Source organism: Oncorhynchus nerka, linkage group LG2 (genome assembly GCF_034236695.1).
Source record: "Oncorhynchus nerka isolate Pitt River linkage group LG2, Oner_Uvic_2.0, whole genome shotgun sequence".
NCBI lineage: Eukaryota > Metazoa > Chordata > Actinopteri > Salmoniformes > Salmonidae > Oncorhynchus > Oncorhynchus nerka.
Genome location: NC_088397.1, coordinates 5,141,519 through 5,148,050, shown reverse-complemented (window position 1 = coordinate 5,148,050; position 6,532 = coordinate 5,141,519).

Sequence of the window (6,532 nt, the reverse complement as noted above, 5' to 3'; positions counted from 1 at the left end):
CCACGTCAGCATCACACAAGGGCACAAGGGTCTCAAAAGGCACCCTAATCCACATGGACTCCAGTCAAAATCAGTGCGCTACATAGGGAATAGGGTGCCACTTTAGGACGCAGAGAGACCACATTTTAAGGACGCCACGTCCATCGTTGACAAGAGGACAGGACACGACGTCGCTTGACCTCACTCTGCTCTGCATACTCACAGGCTACGTGTGTTCATTAATTCATCGGACCAATCAGCTTGTCTCCTGGTTGAACGTGGAGGTCTGGGAGAGGCTGTGACCTCCATGTTCGTGTTTAGGTGAAGTGTGTGTGTGTGTGTGTGTGTGTGTGTGTGTGTGTGTGTGTGTGTGTGTGTGTGTGTGTGTGTGTGTGTATTTATCTGTGCTTGTATTTATCTGTGTTTGTCTGTGTGTGTGTGTGTGTGTGTGTGTATGTCACGTGTGTGTGTGTCACGTGTGTGTGTGTGTGTGTGCTTGTATTTATCTGTGTTTGTCTGTGTGTGTGTCTGTGTGTGTGTGCTTGTGTGTGTGTATGTCACGTGTGTGTGTATGTCACGTGTGTGTGTGTGTGTGTGTGTGTGTGTGTGTGTGTGTGTGTGTGTGTGTGTGTGTGTGTGTGTGTGTGTGTGTGTGTGTGTGTGTGTGTGTGTGTGTGTGTGTGTGACTATGCCTCTATGTAATCCTTGTCTTCATGTCCTCATGTTTATTGTAAATGTATCAATTAAAGCATTAGTGTAGAAGAGCTTTAAATATTTATCCCATCATGTGGTTTTTTCTTTCTTATTATTTCCTTATTTGAGTGACTTCCTTTACTATGATTCCTTTACTGTGATTCGGTGAACCTCATTTTGAATGTTTTTTCTCATTGTGTGAGTGAGTCAATCAGTCACCTGAGCTACATCCCTCATACCTGAGGAGCATTGGAGTTACGAGCTGTCCCTGCATGAAGGCAGCTCTCAGACATGGTTCAGGAGAGTTAAGCCATCAATGGAAGAGGACAGGTGCCAAAAGGCAGGGCTCAGCCACACACACTGCCGCCACATCTGGGGAGAGGGGACCGGATGAGTGTGACCCTGCCCGGGATGAAGAGCCCGGACGGAAGGACCCTGCTCGGGATGAAGAGCCCGGACGGAAGGACCCTGCTCGGGATGAAGAGCCCGGACGGAAGGACCCTGCTCGGGACGAAAAGCCTGAACGGAACGGAGCCGAACAATGTGTGAGGGTGTACCGGTACGATGACATTGCTGATAAAGTTGTTGTATCCACCCTCTAAACGTGGCCTGATACGACGAGACTGCAGAGGCAGCAACGACCGCATCAGAATTCCATGAATGCCGAGGTGGACGAACGCTCCGTGCCAAACTACCGTGGACTCTAGCGTGTAGAAGGTGTGAGTGGTGCCAAACTACCGTGGACTCTAGCGTGTAGGAGGTGTGAGTGGAGCCAAACTACCGTGGACTCGAGCGTGTAGGAGGTGTGAGTGGAGCCAAACTACCGTGGACTCTAGCGTGTAGGAGGTGTGAGTGGAGCCAAACTACCGTGGACTCTAGCGTGTAGGAGGTGTGAGTGGAGCCAAACTACCGTGGACTCTAGCGTGTAGGAGGTGTGAGTGGAGCCAAACTACAGTGGACTCTAGCGTGTAGGAGGTGTGAGTGGTGCCAAACTACCGTGGACTCTAGCGTGTAGGAGGTGTGAGTGGAGCCAAACTACCGTGGACTCTAGCGTGTAGGAGGTGTGAGTGGTGCCAAACTACCGTGGACTCTAGCGTGTAGGAGGTGTGAGTGGAGCCAAACTACCGTGGACTCTAGCGTGTAGGAGGTGTGAGTGGAGCCAAACTACCGTGGACTCTAGCGTGTAGGAGGTGTGAGTGGAGCCAAACTACCGTGGACTCTAGCATGTAGGAGGTGTGAGTGGAGCCAAACTACCGTGGACTCTAGCGTGTAGGAGGTGTGAGTGGAGCCCTGTCCTTGTGTTCTGTGTTTATCCTGTAAACACATTAATACTAAAATACTAAATAACCACTGACACACTGACTGTATACCTCCTGCCTGTTCTACTGGGATTAAAACAACGTTGGTGTGTGTGTGTGTGTGTGTGTGTGTGTGTGTGTGTGTGTGTGTGTGTGTGTGTGTGTGTGTGTGTGTGTGTGTGTGTGTGTGTGTGTGTGTGTGTGTGTGTGTGTGTAAGGACAGAGAGAAGCCCGTGTTGATTTGACCCAAATGGCATCATATTCCCTTTATAGTGCAAAAGTAGTGCACTACGTAGGGGATAGGGTCTAAGGTAGTGCATTATGTAGGGGATAGGGTCTAAGGTAGTGCAATACGTAGGGGATAGGGACTAAGAGAGTGCACTATATAGGGGATAGGGACTAAGGTAGTGCACTACGTAGGGGATAGGGACTAAGGTAGTGCACTACGTAGGGGATAGGGACTAAGAGAGTGCACTATATAGGGGATAGGGACTAAGGTAGTGCACTACGTAGGGGATAGGGACTAAGGTAGTGCACTACGTAGGGGATAGGGACTAAGAGAGTGCACTATGTAGGGAATAGGGTATCATTTGGGACGTTTATACAGCTAGCTGTAATGACTGGGATGATGAAACACTGAATGTGTTGATACCTGAGAAAACACACAGATACTCCCTGCTATACTGAATATGATGCCTGAGAAAACACACAGATAATCCCTGCTATACTGAATATGATACCTGAGAAAACACACAGATACTCCCTGCTATACTGAACATGATACCTGAGAAAACACACAGATACTCCCTGCTACACTGAATATGAAACCTGATACTGAATATGATACCTGAGAAAACACACAGATACTCCCTGTTACACTGAATATGAAACCTGAGAAAACACACAGATACTCCCTGTTACACTGAATATGAAACCTGAGAAAACACACAGATACTCCCTGCTACACTGAATATGATACCTGATACTGAATATGATACCTGAGAAAACACACAGATACTCCCTGCTACACTGAATATGATACCTGATACTGAATATGAAACCTGAGAAAACACACAGATACTCCCTGCTACACTGAATATGATACCTGATACTGAATATGATACCTGAGAAAACACACAGATAATCCCTGCTACACTGAATATGATACCTGAGAAAACACACAGATAATCCCTTCCACGCTGAATATGTTGATACCTGATACTGAATATGATACCTGAGAAAACAAACATAATTCTGCAAACATAAATGCCTAAAATATAGAAATGTTTATTATGGTACACAGTGTGTGTATATATAGTACCAGTCAGAAGTTTGGACATACCTACTTATTGAAGAGTTTATTTGTACTATTCTCTACATTGTGGAATAATAGTGATGACATCACAACTAGGAAATAACACATACGGAATCATGTAGTAACCAAAATAGTATTAAACAAATCAAAATATATTTTAGACTCTACGAAGTAACCACCTTTTGCCTTGATGACTCTCTGCATCATCATGTGGGAAATACACATTCGGAGATCATCCGTTCACCCACATCGCGTCTCACAAAGACACGGTGGCTGGAACCAAATATCTCAAATTCTGAGACACATCAGGCCAAAGGACAGATTTCCATCGGTCTAATGCCCATTGCTTGTGTTTCTTGGCCCAAGCAAATCTCTTCTTCTTATTGGTGTCCTTTAGTAGTGGTTTCTTTGCAGCAACTTGACCATGAAGGTCTGATTCACACCAGTCTCCTCTGAACAGTTGATGTTGAGATGTGTCTGTTACTTGAACTCTGTGAAGTATTTACAGTATTTGGGCTGCAATTTGAGGTGCAGTTAACTGAGGTGAACGTGTCCTCTGCAGCAGAGGTAACTCTGTGTCTTCCTTTCCTGTGGCGGTCCTCCTGAGAGACAGTTAACTGAGGTGAATGTGTCCTCTGCAGCAGAGGTAACTCTGTGTCTTCCTTTCCTGTGGCGGTCCTCCTGAGAGACAGTTAACTGGGTCTTCCTTTCCTGTGGCGGTCCTCCTGAGAGACAGTTAACTGGGTCTTCCTTTCCTGTGGCGGTCCTCCTGAGAGACAGTTAACTGAGGTAACTCTGTGTCTTCCTTTCCTGTGGCGGTCCTCCTGAGAGACAGTTAACTGAGGTAACTCTGTGTCTTCCTTTCCTGTGGCGGTCCTCCTGTGAGACAGTTAACTGAGGTGAATGTGTCCTCTGCAGCAGAGGTAACTCTGTGTCTTCCTTTCCTGTGGCGGTCCTCCTGAGAGACAGTTAACTGGGTCTTCCTTTCCTGTGGCGGTCCTCCTGAGAGACAGTTAACTGGGTCTTCCTTTCCTGTGGCGGTCCTCCTGAGAGACAGTTAACTGAGGTAACTCTGTGTCTTCCTTTCCTGTGGCGGTCCTCCTGAGAGACAGTTAACTGAGGTAACTCTGTGTCTTCCTTTCCTGTGGCGGTCCTCCTGAGAGACAGTTAACTGGGTCTTCCTTTCCTGTGGCGGTCCTCCTGAGAGACAGTTAACTGGGTCTTCCTTTCCTGTGGCAGTCCTCCTGAGAGACAGTTAACTGGGTCTTCCTTTCCTATGGCGGTCCTCCTGAGAGACAGTTAACTGAGGTGAATGTGTCCTCTGCAGCAGAGGTAACTCTGGGTCTTCCTTTCCTGTGGCGGTCCTCATGAGAGACAGTTAACTGGGTCTTCCTTTCCTGTGGCGGTCCTCATGAGAGCCAGTTTCATCATAGCGCTTGATGGTTTTTGCGACTGCACTTGAAGAAACTTTAGAAGTTCTTGAAATGTTCCGGATTGACTGACCTTTATGTCTTAAAGTAATGACGGACTGTCATTTCTCTTTGCTTATTTGAGCTGTTCTTGTCATAATATGGACTTGATCTTTTACCAAATAGGAATATCTTCTGTATACCACCCCTACCTTGTCACAACACAACTGATTGTCTCAAACTCATTAAAAAGGAAAGAAATTCCACAAATTAACTCTTAATAACAAGGCACACCTGTAAATTGAAATGCATTCCAGATGACTACCACATGAAGCTGGTTGAGAGAATGCCAAGAGTGTGCAAAGCTGTCAAGGCAAAGGTCCTATTTTGGATTTGTTTAAAAAAAATTGGGTTGCTACATGATTCCATATGTGTTATTTCATTGTTTTGATGTCTTCAACTATTATTGTACAATGTGGAGAATAGTACGAATAAAGAAAAACCTCTGAATGAGCAGGTTTATATATACAGTGCCCTCATTAAAGTATTCATCCCGCTCAGGAAGGTGACTCATTCTGTCTCCTAGAGGTGAACATACTTTGGTGCGAAAAGTGCAAATCAATCCCAGAACATCAGCAAAAGACCTTGTGAAGATGCTGGAGGAAACAGCTACAAAAGTATCTACATCCACAGTAAAAACGAGTCCTATATAAACATAACCCGAAAGGCCGCTCAGCAAGGAAGAAGCCACTGCTCCAAAATCGCCATAAAAAAGCCAGACTACTGTTTGCAACTGCACATGGGGACAAAGATCGTAGTTTTTGGAGAAATGTCCTCTGGTCTGATGAAAAAAAATAGAACTGTTTGGCTATAATGACCATCGTTATGTTTGGAGGAAAAAGGGGGAGGTCGCAAGCCGAAGACACCATCCCAACCGTGAAGCATGGGGGTGGCAGCATTATGTTGTGGGGGTGCTTTGCTGCAGGAGGGACTGGTGCACTTTACAAAATCGACTGCATTATGAGTCAGGAAAAGAATGTGGATATATTGAAGCAACATCTCAAGACATCAGTCAGGAAGTTAAAGCTTGGTCGCAAATGGGTCTTCCAAATGAACAATAATGCCCATGCATACTTCCAAAGTTCTGTCAAAATGGCATAAGGACACCAAAGTCAAGGTATTGGAATGCCCATCACATGGGTATTATATATCACCACCATGGGTATGATATAGGTATTATCTGGGTATTCTCTGGGTATTATATAGGTATTCTCTGGGTATTATATAGGTATACTCTGGGTATTATATAGGTATTCTATGGTTATTATATAGGTATTCTATGTGTATTATATGGGTATTATATAGGTATTCTCTGGGTATTCTATGGGTATTCTATGGGTATTACATAGGTATTCTCTGGGTATTATATAGGTATTCTATGTGTATTATATGGGTATTCTATGTGTATTATATGGGTATTATATAGGTATTCTCTGGGAATTCTATGGGTATTACATAGGTATTTTCTGGGTATTATATAGGTATTCTATGTGTATTATATGGGTATTCTATGTGTATTATATGGGTATTATATAGGTATTCTCTGGGAATTCTATGGGTATTATATGGGTATTATATAGATATTCTCTGGGTATTATATTGTCACGAATCCCGCTTCCTGAGTCTGTGTTTGCCTGTGTTTCTGTCCTGGAGTGTGTTTCCGGTGTCCTGGAACGCACCCTGTCTGGTTGCCGGGCGAATTAGCTTGTTGGGAGATCGATGTTCACCCGCACCTGTATCCCATCAGTAATCTGCACACCTGTCCTCATCACCTCTCC